The sequence below is a fragment of the Somniosus microcephalus genome, chromosome 16, assembly GCF_052327205.1.
Source record: "Somniosus microcephalus isolate GS21.2 chromosome 16, FLI_Smic_1.0, whole genome shotgun sequence".
In the NCBI taxonomy this organism is placed as follows: Eukaryota; Metazoa; Chordata; class Chondrichthyes; order Squaliformes; family Somniosidae; genus Somniosus; species Somniosus microcephalus.
Window position 1 is genome coordinate 5,818,505 of NC_141002.1, and position 26,322 is coordinate 5,844,826.

Consider the following 26,322-nt stretch of genomic DNA (forward strand, 5'->3'; position numbering starts at 1 on the left):
ACCAGCACCCTCTGTCACACAGGTGGATCCGGGACGTGCCTGGGAAACCAGCGCCCTCTCTCACACAGGTGGATCCGGGACGTGCCTGGGAAACCAGCGCCCTCTCTCACACAGGTGGATCCGGGACGTGCCTGGGAAACCAGCGCCCTCTCTCACACAGGTGGATCCGGGACGTGCCTGGGAAACCAGCACCCTCTGTCACACAGGTGGATCCGGGACGTGCCTGGGAAACCAGCGCCCTCTGTCACACAGGTGGATCCGGGACGTGCCTGGGAAACCAGCGCCCTCTCTCACACAGGTGGATCCGGGACGTGCCTGGGAAACCAGCACCCTCTCTCACACAGGTGGATCCGGGACGTGCCTGGGAAACCAGCACCCTCTCGCACACAGGTGGATCCGGGACGTGCCTGGGAAACCAGCACCCTCTCTCACACAGGTGGATCCGGGATGTGCCTGGGAAACCAGCGCCCTCTGTCACACAGGTGGATCCGGGACGTGCCTGGGAAACCAGCGCCCTCTCTCACACAGGTGGATCCGGGACGTGCCTGGGAAACCAGCACCCTCTCTCACACAGGTGGATCCGGGACGTGCCTGGGAAACCAGCACCCTCTCTCACACAGGTGGATCCGGGACGTGCCTGGGAAACCAGCACCCTCTCTCTCTCACACAGCGATTTGACAGACGTGACAGTTTTACTAAGCGGTTTTACTGGACATGGGCAAATGGCCACATTTACTAAACCGCTAGGCATCCAATTGGGTAATTTAAAATTTAAGCATGCCTGTTTATCGGTATCACAAATGCAGAGAGAAGAAGCGATACTCGGGATAGATTTCATGAGGAAATTTAATCTAGCCTATGCTCCTGTGAACAGACGTATTTGGAGATTGCATGAAATATGTAATGATGGTTTGATACCGACCGGTCAATACGATGAACCGGTGTGTTATATGAAAATGTTTTCCTTTAACCCCATATTAATGACAAGTGAACCAGGGTTGCAGAAGATGCTAAGTCAGAATTTAAATGCCTTTGACACTCACAAACATGAATGTGGTAGGACCACCGGAGAGGTGCTAATTACGCGACCTGATCCCCCAACCCAGAAACAGTATAAAATCCCAGTAGAAGCTGAAAAGGATGTGGTTAACATTATCCATAGCCTCCTGTAACAAGGCGTACTTAGACCTATCGCGTCTACCAATAACTCACCCATTTGGCCAGTCCAAAAGCCTGATAAATCATGGCGCATGACTATAGACTACCGAGTATTAAATAAAGTCACGCCTTCAGCAGCGCCCATGATCGTCACCCCACCAGAGGCTTCCCTCAATTTTTCCCCAACCGCAAAATTCTTCACAGTATTGGATATTAGTAGTGGATTTTGGTCCATACCGTTGGCCAAGGAATGTCAGTATAAATTTGCATTCACTCATAAAGGACAATACACTTGGACTTGTTTGCCCCAAGGTTTCCATAATAGCCCCTCGATATTCTCGAATATGATGGCAAATGGGTTAAAGGGATTTTCTGAACCCTCAGCCTTTGTTCAGTACGTAGATGATATCCTACTCCAAACAGACACCCTTGAGGAACACAAGATCCTGTTACAAGAACTATTAGTAACTGTACAGATTAGGGGTTAAAATAAACCCGAAAATGGCACAGATTCGAAAACCAAAAGTGCAATATTTAGGGATGCAAGTAACCCAGGGGGCACGGGAGGTGACCGAAGATAGAAAGAAGTCTGCTGCCACATTACCCACCCCCACAGACATAAAATCCCTCAGGTCCTTTTTAGGGATTACAGGGTACTGCCGGGATCACATTGAGGACTACTCTGTGGTCGCCAAACCCTTGTATAACCTACTAGGAAAGGGGGTGCTATGGGAATGGACCCAAGAACATGCAAACTCGTTCGGTAAATTAAAATCAGCATTGATCCAAGCCCCTGCACTACGAAACCTAGACATGTCTTCAAGCTTTTATCTGGAAACGGCCTCTAGCGAAGATGGCCTGTCAGTGGTATTACTGCAGGAACACTCTGGAAAGCTCCAACCTGTTGGTTACGCGTCCAGAGTTCTGACCCCCGTAGAAACAGTGTTCTCACCCTGTGAGAAAAACTTACTCAGTGTATTTTGGGCTGTACATAAATTCTCCCCTACAGTTGGACTTAACCCTTTGATTATTCTCACCCCACATATTCCTATTAAAATGCTCCTGGATGGAAACTTTAAAGAAGGGGCAGTTAGTCCACAACGAATAGCTGGATGGACGCTACTCCTACAAGGAAGGGATATCCATATTCGATATGAGCCAAAGCAAACTAGCCTAGCACAAAACGTTATACCTCGGGGACCAACATGAGTGTAAAATTTTATCATCAAGTGCCCTGACCGGTCCCTTTCAGACAAAATTAAGGGAGGATGATAACGATATAAGAATTAAAACTCATGTTTACATAGATGGTTCATCAGCAATACGGGAAGGACAGCAGTGTACAGGATTCGGAGTGGTAACTGACTGAGGATGGGAAAAAGGTTCTTGAAACAACCCCAATTAAACTAGAAGGATCAAAAGGAGCACAAATAGCTGAATTAAGTGCCATAGCATATGTAGTATTGCACCCAGAATCATTTCCCCCACCGGTGGAAATTCATTCAGACAGTAGTTACACCTGCAACAGCCTAAACAGACTTTTTACCCATTTGGCAAGCGAGAGGTTTTACGTCGTTAGACGGGAAACCATTAACAACGGGCTCACTTCTTAAAGTTATCTTTGACGCGGCCATGGCCAATCAGGGACAATATATAATGAAAAAGGTTAAAGCCCGTGTAAAAACCACACCATTAGGAAATCAATTAGCAGATGAAGCAGCAAAACAAGGAGCCATTGATGGTTACCTATGGGACCCTCTGCAGGGAAAGGAAGGGACACTAACAGAAACGCTCTCGGCTGTCAAGGTATCCTCCAAGACAGCAATAGATCTAAGGGAGAGCCAAAGCTCTGACCCGGATCTGAACAATATCCAATTAGGAAAGCCTTATCCCGAACCATATAGTCAATATAGAACCGGTTTAACTTTAAATCAATGGGTGGTGCTAAAGAATGGAAAAATGTGGTACCCGAGGTGGATAGACCCGAAATAATTTACCAGTTCCATGATGTGGGAGGACACCAGGGGATAGATAGAACTACTGCCAAGATTAGGGATGTATGTTGGTGGCTAGAAATACAATCAGATGTAGAGAAATACGTCAAGAACTGTTTGATTTGTGCTCAAAACAACCCTGGGAAATACAAGAATCAGCTTTAATGGGACGCACTCGACAGGGCAAGGGCCCCTGGGCCCAACTTCAGATAGATTATATAGGGCCACTTGACAGGCAAGGGCCCCTGGGCCCAACTTCAGATAGATTATATAGGGCCACTCGACAGGGCAAGGGCCCCTGGGCCCAACTTCAGATAGATTATATAGGGCCACTCGACAGGGCAAGGGCCCCTGGGCCCAACTTCAGATAGATTATATCGGGCCATATTGGTAATAGTAGATGTATTTCCTAAATGGATTGAGGCCTTCCCAACCAATAACAATTCAGCTGCCACTACCGCCAAAATCCTAATGGAAGAACTGTTCTCCCGATGGGGACTACCAGAAAGCATCGACTCAGATCAAGGGACCCATTTTACTGGGCAGGTCATGAGATCAGTCATGCAGTTGGCTGGGGTAAAACAGGATTTTCACATTTCATACCATCCAGAGTCCAGTGGGATAGTAGAAAGAATGAACAGGACCCTAAAAACTATGATGAGGAAATTGGTCCAACAAAATCATACCTCCTGGCATAGGGTGTTCCCTTATGCATTATTGGCCATCCGGAACATGGTGGTAGCATCCACCGGCTACTCACCACATGAGTTAATGACAGGAAGGATTATGAAAGGTATCGAGGCATTTATGGGTCTGGACCGAAGTGAAATCCAGAAGACATCCTTGTCATCTGAAAAATACATGACTGACTTGGTGAAGTAATTGAAAGCGGCAAAAATGACCGTAGCCATAAAAATGGGGAAAAGGCATCAGAAAAGTAAAGCCTATTTTGACGGGAAAACCCACCCATGGGAAGTCAAAATAGGTGACCTGGTCATGGGTAAGGTCCAAAGGGAGGGAACATTCCGGAGCCCAAAATATGCAGGACCCTTTAGAGTAATGGAAAAAGCTAGTCCGTCCGTACATAAGATAATGGACGGACAAGGAAAGTACAAATGGCACCACATCAATCAGTTAAACACTTTTGGGAAAGTGGATAGTTTTCACCAGTACCGTGTACAACTGGATGCTTTAGATCCCCAGGGATTGGATGAAGGAAATGATGGTTCAGATGACAGTAACCAATCAGCTAGGTCTGATCAGGACTCAACCGGTCTGGTGGACGAAGTAGGGAACCTGTTCCTAAATGACGAACGGGACCCAAATGAATCTCCTCCTAACTCACCAATAAGGGAGACAGCGAGTACCGGGTCACCAAATTTCATGGCCACCACTCACCAACTCCAGGGTTGGGCACGCCTACCTGGAATGGATCGCTCCTCAAAGACCCCTCGTTTACAAAGGGTGACTGATATATAAGAAATAATTAATAAACTGTACATAAGAGCAGCTGGTATCTTGATCATGTTTGTATGTGTTTAGAAATGAATGCCGGAAATAATTCCAGTCGAAACCTCAGACGACTATCGCAACCGCTATCAAGAATGGAGTAAGGAGCTGTTCTGGACCTTTTTCCATCTGGGACTTTTGATGTTCGGAACATTCTTTATCCTATGGATCATCCATCAAATATGAAAGAATAAGGGACACCAACAGAACAACGAAGAAGGACAAGAGGATATAGAGGCAGTTCAACAATGGCGTGTTATATAATAATAACTTGTGTACTTATGATATGTGTAGAATTAAACAGGGTACTAGGTGAACAGAAGGTGATTCTCACCTTCGGGGAAAAAGACTATAATAGCGCGAATTGTATCACTGAGTTTAGTCACTGGAAGGCCCCTACCCACGGAAACCATGAATGTAGCTGTACTGGGATGGCTAGGACATGCCACAAGACTAGCTATGCGGGGAACCTGACTAGGTGTGTGTGACTTGCAGCCATACTAACCAAATGATATATAGTCTGGCAGGCAAAGGCCGAGAAGGATGGAATATATACCATATCGTCAGGAGCCAATCCGCTAAGTAGACCAAATTGTACCATCGAGGGGAGAAAGGTATGTTGTCAGATGGATCTACAGGCAAAGAGCTTACACTTATTCGTGGGATGTAGTAGTAATAGGGCAGTGGGAAACCTGACTTCTAATACAAGGGTCTCCCAGAGACCTAATTGCTCCTGCGAAAGTCAAGGGAAAATCATAGTTCATCAGATCCCTTCCACCCCCACCCCAGGACCAACTACCACCCCATGACCACTTCCCCATTACCACCCACTTTGGCTCCTCCGAGAGAATGTCCCCAAGAAACATTAGGACCAAAGGGAGGAGTTGTATTCAGAACCACTGGCAAGATTGTGTATGATATGTACAGTATGCATTGGTACCCATCGTTTTGAATATGTCAGATACCCAGTTGCCCACCTGGTGTCCTACTAAACTGCAAGAAATTTACCAAGACTTGATTAAGGGCTTGCCCCAACAGGAAATAGGCAATAATACTGGGGGGAACCGTACCCAGGAAGGAAAATGGGAGAGCAAGAAGAAATGAAGTTAGCGGAGGTTAAGAATATAGGGATAAATAATGCAGGAAGGAATATGGATGAGGTTTGATAATCTGTTACCATATGCTGTTGAACTAGATGGTACCCTAGTCGGTACCACCCTAAATCAATGTCAACAAACTGACCAAACGGTAATATGCCCCTATAAGATTTATCCAACTAATCAAATCAAATCAAATCAACTTTTATTGTCATTGTTAGTGCACAAGTGCAGTACAACAAAATGTAGGCTTGCGGCTCCCGAGAGTGTACATTTAGATTAAGACATTTAAACATTCAACATACATTTGGCTTCTAATACATTAACATAAACATAACCATAATAAAGTGCATTGGCAGATGTGCAGGCTTTAGAGTTTATTTGTGGAGTTCAGTAGGATGACAGCCCTGGGAAAGAAGCTGTTCCTAAATCTGGTCGTACGGGTGCGAACTAACGCGGCAAGATGTGGGTTCAATGGGATCAAAACCCTAAATTGTACGCTGGTAGTGGAATCTACCACTGGAAGAATTGTGAGAACCGGCTATCAGGGAAATGGAACATACTGTTTTACCACAACCGAGGTCAGCTATTGCTATGGGAATAGGGAATGTCCCATAGAAACCCCGACTTTCTGTCTGCACCCTTTAATACCTATCAGATTGGGTAATGAAGAAATTATCGCTATTGAGCGAAGAGAAACTGTTCAGATTAATGTGGCTGACAGCCTGAAAGGAAACTTGGACAGTTACTTTGGAAAATATGACATCAGTATCCAATTAGAGAAGGAACATTTGATTAGGATCAAGCATCAGCTTGAACTGGTACATCAGACTTACATACGAGTGGAACAGAACACAAAGGAAATTGGCAAGGACATAAAGAGCATCAAGACAGACACATGGTGGGATGAAATGTGGAATTGGGGTACAAATGTCAATATACACCCATGGATTAGAAAATTCTCACACATTAGTTATTCTAATTACTGTAATATTCCTGTGTCTGTGTGTCACCTGGAGAAGTATGATGCGATTGGAAAAAAGATTGAAGGGGTGACTCGAAATGATGGAAATGGGGCAAGTGATGAAGATGGAAGACCGGAGGAGGCTACTAACTACAAAAGGTGATCAATATAATCTATGATTAAAATGATCAAAGGGGGGAGTGTAGAAATATAAACTGGTGCCTTTAGAAAATGGTCGAGGATTGTGAAAACTGCAGCCACACTGAGATCTCAAATAAACAAAACCTTGAAGCTGGGGGGCCTAGAGCTGCTCAAATAACATAGTTAACAGGCCTGCAAAAGATAACAAGCTTGCAGGATGATCGAGTCTACAACAATAATTAACTCAAGATAAGGATAACAATCTAGTCTAACGGTTGAGCAGTTATTCCCTAAATGACCAAGGATACCGATTGGCTAAGGATGGACACATCTCAGACAAAATGGCCGAATCTGCACATGGCATGCCTTGACCGTTCTGTTGGAATGATCACAGAAGCTGTGAGCTAACTGTCAAGCGGTCTCATGACTGATTAGAGCAACCTTGTGCAAACGGTCTTATCGGGGGGGGGGGGAGCGGCACATAGGTAGTACTGTGGCAGAACCACCAAAGGACTCAGAGTGGTTGTACATAATTCCTTTAACAGCAATGTAGTTACTGCCTGTGTCTGTACCTTTAATTACACTGTTTAACTACTATGTCTAGTTACCTTTACAGCGCGGTTTCAACGTGATGACGTCATGCCATTAGTCACGTGATTCCCCAATGGCGGGAAGAACGTGATGACGTCATGACATCAGCTTTCAGACCAGAGGATCAGTCACCGTGGAGCCTTCAAAGAGAGCAGACCTGTATTCGATGTATTCCAGCAGTTTCCAGTTAAAACCTGTTTTGTTCCATTAAAGTTCGTTGTTTTGATTGCCTGAGTCGAACTCAGTCTTTTCGTTAGGAACCTCCATTCCTACATTGGTGACCCCGACTTCTATGAACAGTTTTCGTGGAAGATTCATCATGGACACGAACGCTGTGACTCTGAAACTGCCACAATTCTGGGAGCAACCAGCAGACACCTGGTTTATCCAGGCTGAAGCCCAGTTCACCATCAGGAACATAGTCGCGGATCAGACCCGTTATTATTACGTGGTCTCCGCCCTCAACAGCGCAACTGCCTCACGGATCATCAGCCTCCTCGGTAGTCCTCCTACTGACAGCAAGTATGATACGATTAAGGCGCGGTTGCTACAGGTCTTCGGGCTCTCGAAGTCAGAGCGCGCTCGCCGGCTCATCATGATGCCTGGCCTCGGGGACTCCAAACCGTCCGAGCTCATGAGCCAAATGCTCACGCTCTTGGGTGCCAAATCCTCTTCCGGGAGCTTTTCCTCTACCAAATGCCGGAGCAGGCACAGGCTGCCCTCGCCAGATCCGACATTACAGACTGCGCCGAGCTTGCTGCTGAAGCCGATAAGATTTTCACTGTAACCCAGCAGTGCTGCGCGGCCACGAGGCGCCCATCCCCACAGATGCGGTTCCAGCTCCTCCTGCAGCGGGCTGGTGCTCCTACCACGCCCATTTTGGCGCAAAAGCACGATGCTGCCGCTCCCCCTGCAGTTTTTCGCCCCAAAAAAAACAAAGCTCCTGCAGCGTTGCTGGCAAAGGAGGACTGGGTCTAACGGGCGCTCCGCAGTTGCGATGGCCGTCGGATCTACGGGGAAACTTCTTTATATCACCGATTCCCTATCGGGTCGATGTTTCCTTTGTGACACCGGGGCACAGTGTAGCATTCTACCTGCGTCGAAGCGCGATATGCAGGCTGGGAACCACGGTTTTTCCCTTGTTGCGGCTAATGGCGCAGCAATTCGAACTTTCCAAAAGCGGCGGGTCCAAGTCTGTTTCGGCGGTCAGCGCTTCTGTTGGGAATTTGTCATGGCCACAGTCTCACAGGCCATCCTAGGGGCAGATTTTCTGTGTGTCAACAGCCTCCTCGTCGATGTCCGGCACCGCCGGTTGATCAACGCGGCCACCTTCCACTTGATTCCGTGCTACCACGCTACCACCGTGGCGCGCACTATTGCCTGCACTTTCCCTCCTCCGGATGACTTCACTCGGCTCCTCGGAGCGTTTTCATAGCTGACAAGGCCCACTTTCTCCTCGGCCACGAAGCATGGTGTTGAACATCATATCACCACTACTGGCTCCCCGGTTTATGCGCGGGCTAGAAGGCTCGAACCCGGCAAGCTCGCGGCTGCGAAAGCAGAGTTCAAAATGATGGAGCGGCTCGGGATCATTCGCCGATCCAATAGTCCCTGGTCTTCGCCTCTCCACATTGTTCTGAAACCGGGCGGCGGCTGGCGGCCATGCGGTGACTACCGACACCTGAACGACGCCACCACTCCTGATCGGTACCCGATTCCGCATATTCAGGATTTCTCGGCCCATTTGGCGGGAAATTCTATCTTTTCTAAAGTCGACCTCGTCCGGGGGTATCACCAGGTTCCCGTGCACCCGCAAGATGTCCCGAAAACCGCAGTCATCACCCCTTTCGGCCTCTTTGAGTTCCTGCGGATGCCGTTTGGCTTGAAGAACGCGGCACAGGCGTTCCAGCGCTTAATGGACTCCGTGCTCCGAGACCTAAGCTTCATCTTCGTCTACCTTGAAGACATTCTCATCGCCAGTGCTAGCAAGGAAGAGCACATCTCCCATTTGCGTACCCTCTTTATGCGCCTCAGCCAGCATGGTTTAATCATCAACCCAGCCACGTGCCAGTTCGGCCTGCAGTAGATCGATTTTTTGGGACACCACATAACATCGGACGGCGCCATCTCCTTAATGACGAAGGTGGAAGTGGTTACCTCTTTCCCGCGCCCACCAACCGTCAAGGCCTTGCAAGAGTTCCTGGGGATGGTCAACTTCTATCACCGTCTCGTCTCTAAGGTGGCTCAGCTTATGCAACCCTTGTACGGGGCCCTCAAGGGCAAGTCCGGTAAGGATCCAAACAGCTGGACAGCCGAGATGGACCAGGCGTTCGTCAACACCAAGAGCGCTTTGGCCAACGCAACCATGCTGGCGCACCCACTTCCAGGTGCCACCATTGCCCTTACCATGGACGCGTCAGACTACGCCATCAGCGCAGTGCAAGAGCAGTGGGTCAATGGCACGTGGCAACCGCTGGCGTTTTTCAGCTGTCAACTACGGAAAAATGAAAAAAATTACAGCACCTTCGATCGGGAGTTACTGGCCCTTTTCCTAGCCATTCGCCATTTCCGCTTCTTATTGGAAGGACGTCCCTTCACGGCTTTTGTCGACCACAAGCCTCTAATGTTCGCCATGGCCAAGACCGCCGAACCGTGGTCCGCTCGTCAACAACGTCACTTGACGTTTATTTCCGAATTTACCACGGACATTCAACATGTGTCTGGTAAGGACAACCTGGTGGCGGATTGCCTCACCCGTGCAACGGTCCACGTGGTTCACCTGGGGATCGACTACGCCCTCATGGTTGCAAATCAGGCCTCGGACTCTGAGGTCCAATCATACAGAACCGTCCCCTCTAGTTTCCAAGCGACTGACGTCACTTTCCAGGCCACAGGCGCCACGCTCCTTTGCAACGTCTCCATGGGCGTTCCCCAACCTATCGTGCCGGTCGCGTGGCACCGGAAGGTGTTTGATGCCATGCACGGGTTGTCGCACCCTGGGATGAAGGCTTCACAATGGCTTATGTCGGCGAAGTTCGTCTGGAAAGGTATGCACCTCGATGTCCGTGACTGGGCCAATACCTGCGTAGTCTGCCAGAAGGCCAAGGTCCAGCATCATGTTAAAGCTCCAGTGGCTATGTTCACTGTTCCGGAGCGTCATTTCGACCACGTGCATGTGGACCTTGTGGGGCCGCTTCCGCCTTCTCAGGGTTATACTCATCTCCTCACCATGGTGGACCGCACCACTAGGTGGCCAGAGGCAATTTCTTTATTTTCCACCACTTCAGCAGATGTCGCTAGAGCTTTCATCTCCTATTGGGTTGCCCGTTTCGGGGTACCGGCGGACATCTCTTCCGACCGTGGGCCACAATTTTCCTCGGAGCTTTGGAACGCTGTAGCTCAGGGGCTCGGCACCAAACTTCATCGCACCACCGCCTATCATCCACAGATGAACGGCCTTTGTGAGCGATTCCACAGGTCGCTTAAAGCTGCCCTTCGGGCCAGTCTTCAAGGTGCAGGATGGGTGGACAGACTTCCATGGGTCCTTCTGGGTCTTCGTACGGCGCCCAAAGAAGACCTGCAATCGTCCTCAGATGAACTCGTCTACAGCCAGCCTCTCCAAGTACCAGGGGATTTCCTCCCTTCTCCCACAGAGCCATGGTCCGCCTCCCAGCAACTCGTTAGCCACCAGGAAGCAGCCAGATGTTTTGCTGCGGTGCCTACATCAAATCACGGCTTACAGAGCTCCTACATGCCAGTGGAACTAAAGAATGCTGAGTATGTATTCATCCGCCACGACGCTCACCGGGATCCGCTCAAGCCCCCTTACACTGGTCCTTTCTGTGTCATCGAGCCAGGAGACAAATCCTTTTCGGTCGACAGCGGAGGAAAGCCAGATCACATTTCAGTGGACCGATTGAAGCCGGCTCACCTGGACCTGGACCGCCCAGTTGTCGTTGCTCAACTGCTGAAACGTGGCCGACCGCCCGCAGCCGCCGTGCCAGATCAACCAAAGCCGCCCGCCAACTCGACCACGCTTGCCGCGCCTGCTCAACTACAATTGCCTGCCAGCTCGACCACCGGTCATCAACTTCCTCTGCCAGGTTATCGAAGTCGATCAGACAGACTTGTCAGACCTCCCCCTCATCTCACTTTTTCTGTTAAAGACAATTCTGGGGGGGGGGCGCATGTGGCGAAGCCACCAAAGGACTCAGAGCGGTTGTACATAATTCTTTAACAGCAATGTAGTTACTGCCTGTGTCTGTACCTTTAATTACACTGTTTAACTGTACTATGTCTAGTTACCTTTACAGCGCGGTTTCAACGTGATGACGTCATGCGTTGATCCAATGAAAAAGCCCTAATTTTTTATGCCTTTGTATTCGTATTCCCTCATACCAGGCAGCTTCCTAGTGAATCTGTGCTGTTCCTTTGCTAAAGCCTCAATATCACAGAATCACAGAATCACAGAAACCCCACAGTGCAGATAGAGGCCATTTCGGCCCATCGAGCCTGCACCGACACATATCCCACCCGATCCCCGTAACCCCTACACCAACACATATCCCACCCTATCCCCGTAACCCCACGTATTTAATCCCCCTAACACTAAGGGTCAATTTATCATAGCCAATCAACCTAACTCGCACATCTTTGGACTGTGGGAGGAAGCCGGAGCACCCGGAGAAAACCCACGCAAACACGGGGAGAATGTGCAAACTCCACACAGACAGTCGCCCGAGGCCAGATTCGAACCTGGGTCCCTGGCGCTGCGAGGCAACAGTGCTAACCACTATGCCACCGTGCTGCCCATATATATCCTTCCTATAGTGTGGGGCCCAAAACTGTACCTGTACTCTAACTGAGCTCTTACTAAGGTTTTATATAAGCTCATCGTTACCTTGTCACTTTTATATTCTATACCTTTTGTGATAAAACCTAGAATTCCATTAGGTGTTTTTTACACCTTATCAACCTGAGATGGTACGCCTTTGCCGTCCTGTGAACCTGAATCACCAAATCTGGGATGGCTTCCACATCTACCTCTGTTCTTCTATTTAAAGGGTCTGCTCCTCAACATTTGGCTCCATTTTAGTCCCATGCTCCTGATCTTCAGCTACTGAATATGGGGGTGGGGAAGGGAGGGCAAGTTGGAGAACCAAATCAGCGATTTGCTTCTAGGCCTGGCCAAAGTAGCCATCTATATGTCCATGATGTGCGAGGCCCGTGGTGAGGATCACTCTGGCTGCCTACCTCTCTTCTGTGGTCTTGTCCATGCCCAGGTGAAGCTGGAGAAGGACTGAGCGGTGCTCGCCGAGGTTCGAGGCCTTCCACAACCGGTGGGACCTGCAGAAGGTAAACTGCATAAATAACAAGATCCGAATTTTAAATAACGCTACGTTTTCTTTAGCTTGGTCAGCCCTTACGTTAGATGGCTTTTATTAGTGGTGCCCTCCTCAGATTGAGGGGCCACTTGGGGTACCCAGCATCACCCTTATTGGTCCAATTAAAATAGGACATTGACAACCAGGTATGTGGACAGGCATCCCAGATCAGAGGGAACAGACTGGCAGCAGTGGCTGAACTGAGGGCTGGAGCTGTAAATGCTCTGAGGGGCCTTTTGCCAGTTCCCTCCTCCTTTAAGGCTGGTCTGTGGGGTGGAGGGAGAGAGTGTGAGGTGGAGCGGGAGAATGTCGGGGGAGGGTGAGAGTGTGGAGGGGAGGGAGTGAAGATTGGGGGGATAGAGTGTTGGGGGAAGGCAGCGGGGACGGAGAGAGTTGGGGGAGGGGGGAGAGTCATGGGGAGGGAGATGTTGGTGTTTTCACAGGGGAGCTGGGGACAGCTGGTTGCGAGCTGGTGGTAACTGGCTGCAGGTTCTGTATTGATGTTGAATTGAAAACACTGATTGACAGGCCCTGCCGCAGTGTGAGGAGCTGCAGGGCCCGCCCCCCCACCCCGCCCCCCCCACTTCTCTCTCCTCTCACCCCCTCCACTTCTCCCCCTACTCCGTTTCTCCCCACCCCACCCCTGCTTCTCCCTCCCTCACTTCTCTCTCCTTTCACCTCCCCTCACTTGTGGTAAACTGTATCACGGATAATGGTGGAGATTGAGTGGGCATCGGAAAGTGGTGAAGTCTCAGGAGGGGGCCGGGGATGTTTAGGTACAGCAGGAGCGTTGAGCAGGAGCAGGAACCCTGGCTGGTGTTTCGCCACTCAAACCTGAAAACCAATTGTAGCCCCCTCACAACTGTTCCCTCTGTCAGTGTATCTCATAATTCACCAGATGGGTCCGTTTTTAGGCGAGGTGGGGTGGTGTTGCGGTGTGATGGCTGCTGTCAGGCAAGGGGTAGTTGGGGACGTCCAGTCTGTTCTATTGCGATGGGGGTTGTGTGGCAGTTTCATGCTGTTGTGTCTGTGTGTTGATAGAGACACTGAAGACAGGAGTTGGTTTGATAGGTGTTTACTAAACACAGTCTGGAGGGGAACTAACGGATACAACACAATATACAGGCTTATATAGCCCGAGTGGCCATTACCGGCATTACAGTACACATGGGGCTCTTAAAGGCACATACACTACAATTCCTCCCCTTTTAGCTAACCAGTACATAATATTTTAAGTAATTATTAATTACATGTTATAAGAAAAAGAATATACACATTGCTGCAGTTAATTAATTATAAATCAGTCTCTCTGGAGGCTTCCTGACTCGGTCCGGATAACGCCTCGGTGGTGTAGTAGTTTCTGGTGGTGTAGCAGGTTCTTTTGGCAAGGCTGATTCGGCTTGAATGCCAGTGTCGGGTTCATCGGGTTCCAGTATCACCGGATCGGAGGTAGATATGGGTATCTCTACTTCATCGTTAGGCGTATAGAGTTGTGGTGTAGGTTGTCCCTTTTCGGATGACTATCATTTGGTCAGCATGGCGCCTTATTATGCTTTCTCCGGTGTCCACGGTATACATCAGCGGTCCTAGTCGTGTGCAGATAGTTCCAGGCTGCCATTTCTCGGTACGGTAGTCCCGGGCCAAAACTTGTTGACCTATCTGGAAGGTTCTAGTTGGCCTTTCATTCATGCCTTGAAATTGCCGGTTCTCCACGTGCCTTCTGATGTTGGGCTTGATCAAATCCAGCCGGCATCTTAGGCTTCTATTGTAGAACATCATGGCGGGAGTTTGGTTAGTAACCATACGCGTTGCATTCCTATATGCGAACAAGAAGTTATCCACCTTGTGCTGAAGTTTTATGTCTTCATTACCCATGGCCTTTATGGCCTTCTTGAAGGTCTGGACAAACCTTTCAGCCAATCCATTGGTGGCGGGATGGTATGGGGCGGACGTGTAGTGCTTAACCCCATTGTTTTTTTAAGAACTTCCTGAATTCTTCGGACACAAATTGCAGTCCATTGTCAGAACAGACCTGTTCAGGCAGCCCATTCCTGGCAAATATGGTCCTTAATACTGTGATGGTTTTTTCCGTGGTGGTGGAGGACATCTTTATTACCTCCGGCCACTTGGAGTGTGCATCAACCGCGATTAAGAACATTGAGTCCATAAATGGACCAGCAAAGTCGATGTGTACCCTTTGCCAGGGAGATGAGGGCCACTCCCATGGATGTAGAGGGGCTTGTGGTGGAGCGTTTTGGACCTTCTGGCATCCTAGGCAGCTCTTGGTCATTTCTTCTATGTCTCCATCGATACCTGGCCACCATACAAACGCTCTGGCTAGGTTCTTCATTTTCACTCCACCCAGATGCCCTTCGTGAAGCTCCTTTAGCACTTTATCCTGGAGTTTGGGTGGAATCACCACTCTGGATCCACACATCAAGGTTCCTCGGCATACTGACAGCTGTTCTCTTCTTTGTGAGAATGCTGGCAACAGTGGTTCGCCATGTGCTGGCCATCCCTTCACCGTTAAGTCGTAGACTCGTGAGAGAGTCGGGTCATTTCTCGTTTCCTTTTCAATGGCAGAATTTGTTACTGGTAGACATTCCACTATGGTTGAGTGGAACATCTCCACTGGGTCTACTGTAGGTGCCTCTTCTACCGTTGGCAATGGTAGGCGCGATAAACCGTCAGCATTCCCATGCTGTTTTGATCCTTTGTATTCTATGTTGTATTGGTGTGCCCCTAGAAAAAGGAACCACCTCTGTAGCCTTTGCGCTGTCATAATGGGAACACCCTTTTTAGGGTTGAATATGGAGATGAGGGGTTGATGGTCAGTCAACAAGGTAAATTTTTGTCCGTGTAGGTAATGGTTGAATTTCTTCACTCCCCATGCCAGGCTGAGTGCTTCCCTGTCGATTTGGGCATAGTTACGCTCAGCTGAGTTCAATGAGCGTGACGCAAAAGCTATCGGCCGTTCCGAGCCATCAGGGAATTTATGCGATAATACTGCTCCTATGCCATAAGGGGATGCATTGCACGCTAGTCTGATTGGCAGTGATGGGTTGTAATGAGCCAAAACTTCTTTGGATGTGATTAAGTTTTTGCATTTATGGAAGGCACGTTTACAGTCTTCGCTCCATTTCCAAATTACTCCTGTTTGTAGCAGTTCATTAAGAGGGTGCAGAAGAGTTGATAAGTTTGGTAAAAATTTATGATAGTAATTTATTAATCCCAGGAACGACCTTAATTGTGAAACATTTTCAGGTGCTGGGGCTTTTATGACCGCTTCAATTTTTTCAGGTGACTTATGCAACCCTTCCTTATTAATTATGTGGCCACAATATGATATTTGATTTTGGAAAAATTCACATTTGGGGCGATTTGTTCGTAGGCCCCGTTCTCTCAGCCTAGTGAGCACCTGCTCCAAATTGGCAAGGTGCTCGTTGTCATTTTCTCCTGTTACAAGGAAGTCGTCTTGGTAGCATTGAGTCCCTGGAATCCCTTGGAGGATTTGCTCCATAGCTCTTTGCCAGATAGCTGGAGCGGATGCTACTCCGAAAACCAGTCGATTGTACTGGTACAGACCTTTGTGTGTATTTATCGTGAGATATTTTTTAGAGGCCTCTTCAACCTCCATCTGTAGATATGCCTTTGCCAAGTCAATTTTGGTGAAACGTTTCCCTCCGGATAGTGAGGCGAAAATATCTTCTATCCTCGGAAGAGGATACTGTACCGTGTGAAGGACCGGGTTTACCGTCACCTTGAAGTATGCACAGATGCGAATTTTTCTCTGTTCTTCAGATTTATCATTATTCAATGCTTTCTTCATGACTGGAACGATGGGTGTTGCCCACTCGCTCCAATCTATTTTGGATAATACGCCTGCATTTTCCAAATTCTCCAGCTCTGCCTCGACTGCTGGAGGAATTGCGTATGGCACCGGTCTTGCTTTAAAAAACTTGGGAATTGCTGCATCTTCCACTTTTATTGAGGCGGTGATGCCTTTCAAGGTTCCTAGTTTCTCTTGAAACACTTCTTTGGCATTGGCCAAGATGACTTTTAATCGTTCAGGTATGACGTCATCATCGTTTTTTTTCTTACTGGTCACCGTCAGTGCCTGAATGGAGTGCCAGTCTAAACGTATTTTCCTGATCCATTCACGTCCCAACAGCGGTGGACCACCATCTTGTAGAATGTATAAATACAACTTTTGTATTTCCTTGCCGTTGTATACAACAGGCACCCTTATTTTTCCTGTGGGGTATACTTTCTGCCCCGTATATGTTTTCAAGATAATGGATGTGTCTTTTAAAGGTATATGCGGAAATAGCCGCTCGTAATCCCGTCAATTTATGATGGTCAGAGCTGATCCTGTATCTAACTCCATTTTAACTGGGGACCCTGCTATCGTGAGGGTAACCCAAATGGTCTGGTAATCTTCTTTGGCAATTACATTATGTAATTTGAGAGAGCTTAGTCTCTTGTTTCCGGAGTCGCTATCGCTCTTCTGGTTTCCGGAGCTACTGTCCGTCATCATTTGTACCTTTCTGTACTTTTCTTTATTGATTTTTTTTTTCCTGTCTGTGGATTTATTTTGTCCAGATCGGCATACCCATGCAATGTGTCCAATCTTTCCGCATTGCCTGCATGCTTTGTCCTTGAACCAGTAGTCCCTCTGGTCATGGGTGGATCTGCCGCAGCGATAACATCTCTCGAAACCCTGTGTCATTTCATGGGTGCCGAAGTCCTGTGTCTTTTGTTGTATCTCTGCAGCTCCTCTTGCAGCTGCTTCGTATGATACAGCCATACTGAAAGCCTTGTCCAGTGTTAAATCCTTTTCAGAAAGCAGCCTTTTCTGTGTTCCTTCACTTAAGAGACTGCAGACGAATTTGTCTCGAAGATAATCTGCTAGTCCTGCCCCGAATTGGCAGTGTTTTGATAGCTTCCTTAATTCGGTGAGGTAATCAGCGTTACTTTCATTCTTGTGTTGATTTCTCTTGAAGAATTTGAATCGTTCCGCTATCAGCAGCGGTGTTGGGTTTAAGTGCTCCTGCAGGGTATCAACAATTTCTTTAAAATTCTTGTCCTTTGGTTTGGCTGGAGTGATTAAATTTCGTAACAGCCCGTATGTCTTTGTGCCCATTAGATTTAGCAGTACTGAAGCTTTTTTTTCATCTTCTATTCCATTTGCAGTGCAATATACCTCCACTCTTTCCACATATGTGGTCCAATCCTCTATCTCGTTATCAAAAGAATGAATATTGCCAGACTTAGGCATTTTATAAAAGATATGGCGCTTCCCGCGCTTTTCTTTCTTTTCTGCAGAAAAGATAGGGCGCTTCCCGCGCTTTCCCGCCGCTGCTGCCGATGACAACGCTGTTTCCCGCGGTTTCCGTTCTTTTATTTATTTATTTATTTATTTAAAGTTGGAGACTCGTTCCCGCCGGACTTTTTCTCTCTAGGTCTGAACACCGACCTGCTTGCAGCACCGGCCGTCTCCCGAGTGCTCCCTCCCCGTCTGTTACTGTTTGCCTCCGCTTTCGCTGCTTGGCCCAGCTGTAGAGCCAGCCGCTGGAGCCCCAGCCTGACGCCCAGGAAGGATTAGCGCAGTACCTGCCACCAGCTTGGCCAGCTGGTGAAACCACAGCTTCTTTCACTTTCTTGATTCTTCTGGACGCCAGAGGAATCGATGTCCTTGAGGTGCTGCCGAATTGCAGTTAAGTCCGTTTCCACTTCGTCGCCACTGTTGTGTTTGTGTGTTGATAGAGACACTGAAGACAGGAGTTGGTTTGATAGGTGTTTACTAAACACAGTCTGGAGGGGAACTAACGGATACAACACAATATACAGGCTTATATAGCCCGAGTGGCCATTACCGGCATTACAGTACACATGGGGCTCTTAAAGGCACATACACTGCACATGCCCTCTTGTTTCCCTGTGTTGCAGGTGACACATCCTCCCGACTACCCATTGTTCACTCTCCTTGCCAGGCTGGCCATGACCGTTCTTCCACTGGGGCCTCCTGCTTTCAGAGTCAATGGGCTGGATTTTAATTCAGGGGCAGGCTGCGGTCATATAATCCGCATTTTGTGTTATCCACTCGAATCTAATTCGATGTGGGAGATTGATGCGATTTTAACTTAATTGGCCAATTGAGTTCCAACGTGTGGGAACTCATGGCAAATGAGTTTTTCCAGTCTGAAAGTCGCCTCCGATGACATCAGCATAGCTGCTGCATTTAAGGTCTGCAACAAGCCTTGCTTCTTCTGCAGACTGCCAACCTTTTGGCCTTTCATGCTACAGGGACCTGGAGGCAGAATGACCAGCGAGAGACCTAGGCCTGCTCCCAGGTTTGATGACGTTGCCCTGCAGGCTTTAGTTGAGGGAGCAAGAACTCATAAAGAGGTGCTCTTTGTTATGTTCATTAATAACTAGACATTCTTATTATGAACACAGCTAGCTTCTAAGCTAGTCACTTTATTTAGTATATGAGGACTTCAGTACATGAGGACTTCTACAGCATCATTCTAGAGGTTTCCATCTTGACTACTGCCTTCTGGGTAGCCTAGTACATCGTGGGTAATGTAGTCTTAAACACATACAACTATATACACAGCAATACAGCTCTACAAAGCTCTACGGCTCCACCTAGTGTCCACTATAGAATGACATGTTATTGATCATTACATCCCCCTTTCTTTGAGGTTAAACAAAACCAATATCAATTAACTTTCAAGAAAAACGATAAAGATGATATCAGTAACACTTTTGCTAGTGCTCTATAAACATAACCATTTTCACAACAGTCAACACATTTTCAAAGCTTTACATTATACTCAAAGATTAAGTCTATCAGGCTTTTTTACTTCACGTGTGGATCTTCTCAACACGGGTAAGTCTGATGTGTCTTCATGAGATTGTTCTTGTGGTGATTGACAAGATTCAGTTGCGGCATTGTCATCAATCTGCTCTTGAATAGTCTCTTGTGTTTTTAGTGTGGAGCCCCAGATGATGATGTCATCAACATAGACCCGGACTCCTTCCAGACCTTCAATTTCGCTCTATGAAAGATTTCAGATGTAGATATTATCCCGAAAGGCATTCTGAGGAAACAATACCTGCCAAATGGTGTGTTGAAGGTACAGTATTTGGTGCTCTCTTCATCCAGTTTTAGTTGCCAAAATCCTTGTGAGGCATCGAGCTTTGTAAAGTATCTGGCACCTGACATTTCACTGGTGATTTCTTCTCGCTTGGGAATCTGGTAGTGTTCACGTTTTATGTTTGCATTTAAGTCCTTTGGATCCATGCATATTCTTAGATCATTGTTCTTTTTCTTTACACATACCATGGAGTTAACCCAGTCTGTTGGCTCTTCGACTTTCCTGATGACTCCTAGTGTGGTCATTCTGTCCAGTTCATTCTTGAGCCGGTCACGCAGGGGTGCTGGAACTCTTCGTGGAGCATGTACCACTGGCTGAGCATCCTGCTTTAGCTGGATCTTGCAAGTGAATGGTAGAACTCCAAATCCTTTGAACACATCCTGGAAATTATTTACTACAGAATCCACTGAGTCATCTGGTCTGTTTATGGCACAGTTTATACGGTAGACTCTCTTGACCAGTTCTAAGTCTTCACAAGCTTTGTCACCTAGTAGTGAATCAAGTCCTTCAGCCACAACAGAAAACATGAGATGATGCTCTTTGTCTTTGACTGTCACTTTAAGTCTGCATACACCTAAGCTATTTTTTGTCCATTATAGTTCTTCAGTAGTACTGACTTTTACTGTATTTTGGGCTTTTCTTTCATGTTTTAAATGTCACTCATACTGATTAAGTTTGCTTTTGCCCCAGTGTCTAGTTTCAATGTAACTAATGCTCCATTTACCTGCAGTGGGATCATCCATTTGTCCACTTTTACTGCATTGACTTTATGTTCAGCATTGTCCATTTCTGAGGGCTGCACATTTTCTGTATCCTTTTTGATATCGTCACATGACACCATTCGTACAAAAAATGTCTCACTTCAATCAGTGTTCTCAATCACATTAACTCATTGCCCTTTCTTTGTTTTTACTTTTGAAAAGCATTGTTTGGCAAAGTGATTCTTTCCATGACATTTTGTGCATATTTTTCCAAACGCTGGGCATTGTTTTAACTGGTGTTTGTAACCACAGCGTTTACAATTAAAAATGTCTTCCTCCGATTGCTTTTCATTTCTGTTCTGCCCATGTTTCTTCCCTTTGTAGGACACAGCACCGACAGCAGCACTTACTACAATCGCATCATTATTGATTTCACTGAAATTGATTTCGCATGCTTTTGAGCTAGCTCGCTGGCTTGGCATACTTTCACAGCATTTTCAAATGTTAGTTCGGTTTCTCTCAACAGACGTTCCCTGACCTTTTTATCCTGAATACCAAACACAATCTGGTCGCGAATCATGGATGATTTCAGCTCAGAGAAATTACATGTCTGTGCTTTCAGTTTCAGATCGGTCACAAAGCTATCAAAAGTCTCATTTTGCTGCTGTGTCCTTGAACAGAACATGTATCTTTCATAGGTCTCATTCTTTTTGGGAGAACAATGTGCATCAAATTTCTTTAGCACATCGTCTAATTTGTCTCTGTTCTCCTCTGGATTAAATACAAATGTATTAAATACCTCTATCACCTGTGGGCCTGCAACCGTGAGCAGCAACGCTATTTTTCTTGTGTCTGGCTTCGTACCGAACCCGATGGCAGCAATGTAGAATTCAAATTGTTGTTTAAAAATCTGCCAATTGTAGTCGACATTTCCCATGAGATTCAAACCTCCTGGTGGCTTCAAAGACTCCATGTCACGTTTCACAATGTTTAGCAGATTTTCACAACACAGCTAGCTTCTAAGCTAGTCACTTTATTTAGTATATGAGGACTTCAGTACATGAGGACTTCTACAGCATCATTCTAGAGGTTTCCATCTTGACTACTGCCTTCTGGGTAGCCTAGTGCATCGTGGGTAATGTAGTCTTAAACACATACAACTATATACACAGCAATACAGCTCTACACAGGTCTACAGCTCCACCTAGTGTCCACTATAGAATGACATGTTATTGATCATTACACTCTTCCCTTCTTCAGGGAGGAAGAAGCCTCCCCAGCAGACCAAGGCTGTGTGGATCCAGGTGGCAGAGGAGATCAACTCATTATCAGTAACCTGCAGAACGTGGATTCAGTGCAGGAAGAGATTTCATGACCTTCTGGGCACTGGAAAAGTGAGTATGAATTTCCCATCACCCTCAATCTGATCCCCATTGTCTTTCCTCACCAACAATCAGCTTTAGCAATCTCTTTTCCCACATCCCACTTGACACTAACATCCATGCACCCTTACCCATTCCCTCTCTCTCTATGGTCACATTCACCTAACTATTCAACTATGCAGCCCTCACACTCCCTATCACTGTGATGCTATGAAAACAACTGACAACACTCAGGGAGGGCCCTTGGTCTTGCCACCTCACTCCATCTTTGTCTCCTTCTAAGTATCTATGCTATGGAATCTCAACACTCACTCCTTCATTCTCACTCAACCTCCACTGTCTCCCTCATTGCAGGAAAAGAGAGCTCACAATAAGCGAGAAAGAGCGAGGACAGGAGGAGGGCCACCCTCAGTAGCCCACCTGACCCCCTGGGAGGAGGCGCTCCTGGAGATCGTAGGAGTGGACGAAAATGCGCAAGTGGGGGACGGACAGAGGGGTGCATCACAGCAAGCTGGTGACAGAATAGTTTTCCATCTCTCTCATTGACATTGCATGAGTCGCTGATAATGATTCTGAAGCTCTAACAGGTGGACTAATGATCATCTGCAATATGCAATGTACATGTAACCTTGGCATCACATCTCTGACTCTTTCCTTTACTCCCCCACAGGACCATCGCAAGCACCTGTCCCCACTAGCCAGGAGGAACAGCATGAGCCTCAAGACTCCTCAGAGGAAGCTGCAACCTCTGAGGGCGCAGCATCAGCAGAATTCAGCGCACCCAGCACCAGCGTAGACACTCACACCTCGGTGGGACCTTCGGGACATAGAGTAGTGTTGTCACCTGGTGTATCACAGCTCACAAGTGAGCATCAGCAGATTGTGGAGACAGGGAAAGCAGTGGAGAGTCCTAGTCGGAGGGCGCAGGACTCTGCCAGCTCAGCTGAGCTGCATGTCGACCCTCTGCCTCTGGGTCCATCCATAAGATCAGTGGTGCTGAAACTCCAGGAACAGATGCAGGAGTCTCTGGCAGGTTTTGTCTCCAGGTTCGCTGCGAGTGTGGAGCGAATGGAGGAGTCCATAGCGAACATGAGCAGAGCCTTTGTGGAGTCATTGGTGCATGAATGCATCACCATGGAAAGGATGGCAACCTCTATGGCGGTGATAAGTCGGCAGAGTGCAGAAAACATGGTGAGTGTTCAGAATAGAATGACATCTCTGGAGGAGCGATGGTCATCTATTGAACAGAGAAACCAGACCTTCATGGAAGTCCTTCTGAATAGGACTGCCAGTGCAGATACGGGTCCCCATGGCCCCCCTGATGTGCAGCAAGGTGCTCTCAAGCCACTTGCAAGCGCTGAGGGGACCTGACCCATGAGAGGGAAGTTGGTGGCAGACATCAAGGAAGTGGGGGCTCCTCGCCAAGCGCTCACACTTCCATGCCACTGCAAAGCCCTCGGTCAGAGCCCCACCAGAGTCCACACCCATCTGAGATCGGCGTCTCAACCCCTGCACAGCCGCAGGAGCAGCAGACTGTTGCCGAGCCCTCACAGGTTCGCAACCCCAGAGGATGCCGGCCAAAGGTGTCAAGACAGGAGCAACAGGAAAGTGAGCAAGGGGCCTCCACATCTGCTGAAGCCACAGGGGAAGCACCACGTAGGAACACGTGTAAGAGAAAGATACTGCACAAATAGTCACAAGGGTAGTCACTTGGGTGAAATTTGATGTTTCATGTGAAAAAGCCATCAGATGAATAATGTAAATAAAAAATCTGATGGCTACTGCTGTAGTTGTGGCGTGTGTCATTTTGCGAATGGGACTTTCACATTGAGGGCTTCGGATTACTTGCAATTGTCAGTATGGTGGTCACATTGCTAGGAATCCGCTGGTCCTTGGCCATTGTGCTTGATTGGCTAGGCTAAGCAAATCTGGCCAAGATGACTGGGTTCCTTGCATCCCGGGCAGCAATGTTCTCGCGTACTGCTGCCGCTGGTTGATGGGCCTCTGCAAGATGTTCGTTTTCGCTCTCCTCCTCCTCCTCCTCATCTGAGGAGGATATGTGATGAGCCATTTGGTCCTCAGGAATCTGCAAGCCACGACGCTGTGCCATGTTGTGAAGTGCACAGCAAACCACGGCGATTCTGGAGACTCTGGCTGCTGAGTACTGCAGGGCTCCACCTGATCTATCCAGGCATCTGAAGCGCATCTTCAGCAAACTGATGGTTTGCTCGATTATGGCTCCAGTGGACATGTGGCTGGAGTTGTAGCTCTCCTCAGCTTCGTTGGATGGGCTCCTCAATGGTGTCATTAGCCACGTCCTCAGGGGATAGCCCTTGTCTCCAAGTAGCCATCCATTAAGTTGGTCTGGCGGACTGAATAGCGGAGGCACACTAGACTGGCGCAGTATGAAGGAGTCATGGCAACTGCCAGGGTACTTGGCACAAACATGCAAAATTTCCTTCTTGTGGTCACACACCAGCTGAACGTTAAGGGAGTGGAAGCCCTTCCGGTTGACAAAAATACCTGGATTGCGATGGGGTGCCTTAAGGGCCACATGTGTGCATTCAACGACGCCCTGCACCCTTGGAAAGCCTGCCAGATTAGCTAATCCAACCGCACGCGCCGTGACACTTGCTTGATCCTTGGTGAAATGGATGCGATTGTGCGCGATGGCAAAGAGGGCATCGGTTACCTGCGTGATGCAAGTGTGTGCGGCCGCCTGAGAGATGCCGCTGATGTCTGCTGCTGATCCCTGGAATGAGCCTGAGGCAAAAAAGTTGAGTGCGGTGGTGACTTTGACGGCCACTGGTAAGGCTTGTCCACCTGGTCCTCTGGGCTGCAGGTATTGTTGCAGCATTGCGCAGATGTCACCCACTACCTCTCGCGAAAGTCGGAGCCGTCTTTGGCACTGCTGCTCAGACATGTTGAGGTAGCTGACCCTGTGTCTGTAGACCCTGTTTGGGGGGTATCTCCTGCGCCGACGGGCTTCCATGAGCTGGCCCCTTCTGGCCTGTGCAGCTTCAGGTGGGTGAGCAGCAGCTTGGCGCTCCTGTTGGTGCTGCTGCTGTTCATGGTTCTGCTGGTGCCGCAGCTGGTCTTCTTCCTCATCTAATGTCCAGAATGGAAGGAAATAAATTGCTCCCATGCTTCTGGTATATGCCTCAGTTGAGGAAGCGTTCAGTGAAGGTGGCGAGAGGGGTTTCCCAGGAGGTCACACTGGAGATGGGTGTCAGGCTCCAAACTTCCACAGCTGTGGTTATGCTTTCTAAAAGTTCCCCAGACCTAAGACTACAACGTCCTGCCACCTCCAAATGATGGCTGGTCAAATCTCCTCTTTAATGGTTGAGCTGCAGCTGAGAGTCAGCAATCCAATTGTGCTCCCGCCAGGTTTCACTGGCGTGTTTCACACCAGGCGTGTTTCACGTGGGAAAAGGGTTAAAATCACAAAGGCCTTTCAAAATGGCATTATAGAGGCAATTTAGTGCTTGTTAAGGGCCTTAACGGCCTATCCCGCCTCTTGAATGAAAATCATGCCCAATGTGTTGAATGCGATGCTGGGGGCTGCCATTACCCCACTGCTCTTTCACACAACTGGCAGGTGAGTCACAGGAGCGGGAGCAAGGAGGAGGGGGCTTGGGTAGGGGGCAGACGGACGAGGCCAGGGGGAAGAGGTTGGGGGTATCGGCAGCGGGCCAAGGCAGAGGCAGGGGATCCACTCTACCTTGACAGACACTCTATCAGGGTCACAGAATTCCAGTCTCCAACAACTGGTGTGAGCTTCATGGGAACAGGAGGAGGCCATTCAGGCCCTTGATCCTGTCCTGCCATTCAATTAGATCATGGCTGATCTGTATCTTAACTCCATCTTAGCCACCTTGGTTCCGTAACCTTTAATACCCTTACGTAACAAAAATCTATCAATCTTAGTTTTGAAATTTTTAATTGAACCCAGGCCTCAACAGCTCTTTGGGGGAGAGGACACCAGAGTTCCACTGCCCTTTGTGTGAAGAAGTGCTTCCTGACATTACCCCTGAATTGCCTTGTTCTGGGCTCTCCCACCAGAAGAAATACTTTCTCTCTATCTACCCTATCAAACCCTTTAATCATCTTAAACACCTTCTATATTCAAGGGAATACAAACCTAGTCTATGCAGTCTGTCCTCATAATTTAACCCTTTTAGTCCCTGTATCATTTTGTTTGATAAATCGCTGCTGTAACCGGCTTGGGAGATTTTGCA

The 26,322-nt window shown here is 48.0% G+C and overlaps 1 protein-coding gene across 2 annotated transcripts in view; it reads right to left on the reverse strand.

Moving 5' to 3' along the window:
- The window catches only part of LOC147105952 (aldo-keto reductase family 1 member D1-like), a 316,229-nt gene that overhangs the window by 13,746 nt on the left and 276,161 nt on the right, over positions 1-26,322 (reverse strand). Inside the window, exon 2 of one of the 2 annotated variants that reach the window (XR_015081301.1) lies at positions 12,708-12,800. The exons of the other annotated variant lie outside the window; for it this stretch is intronic. The gene's annotated coding sequence lies outside the window, so the exon portion shown is untranslated. The remainder of the gene's footprint in view (positions 1-12,707; positions 12,801-26,322) is intronic. 2 annotated transcript variants of the gene reach the window in all.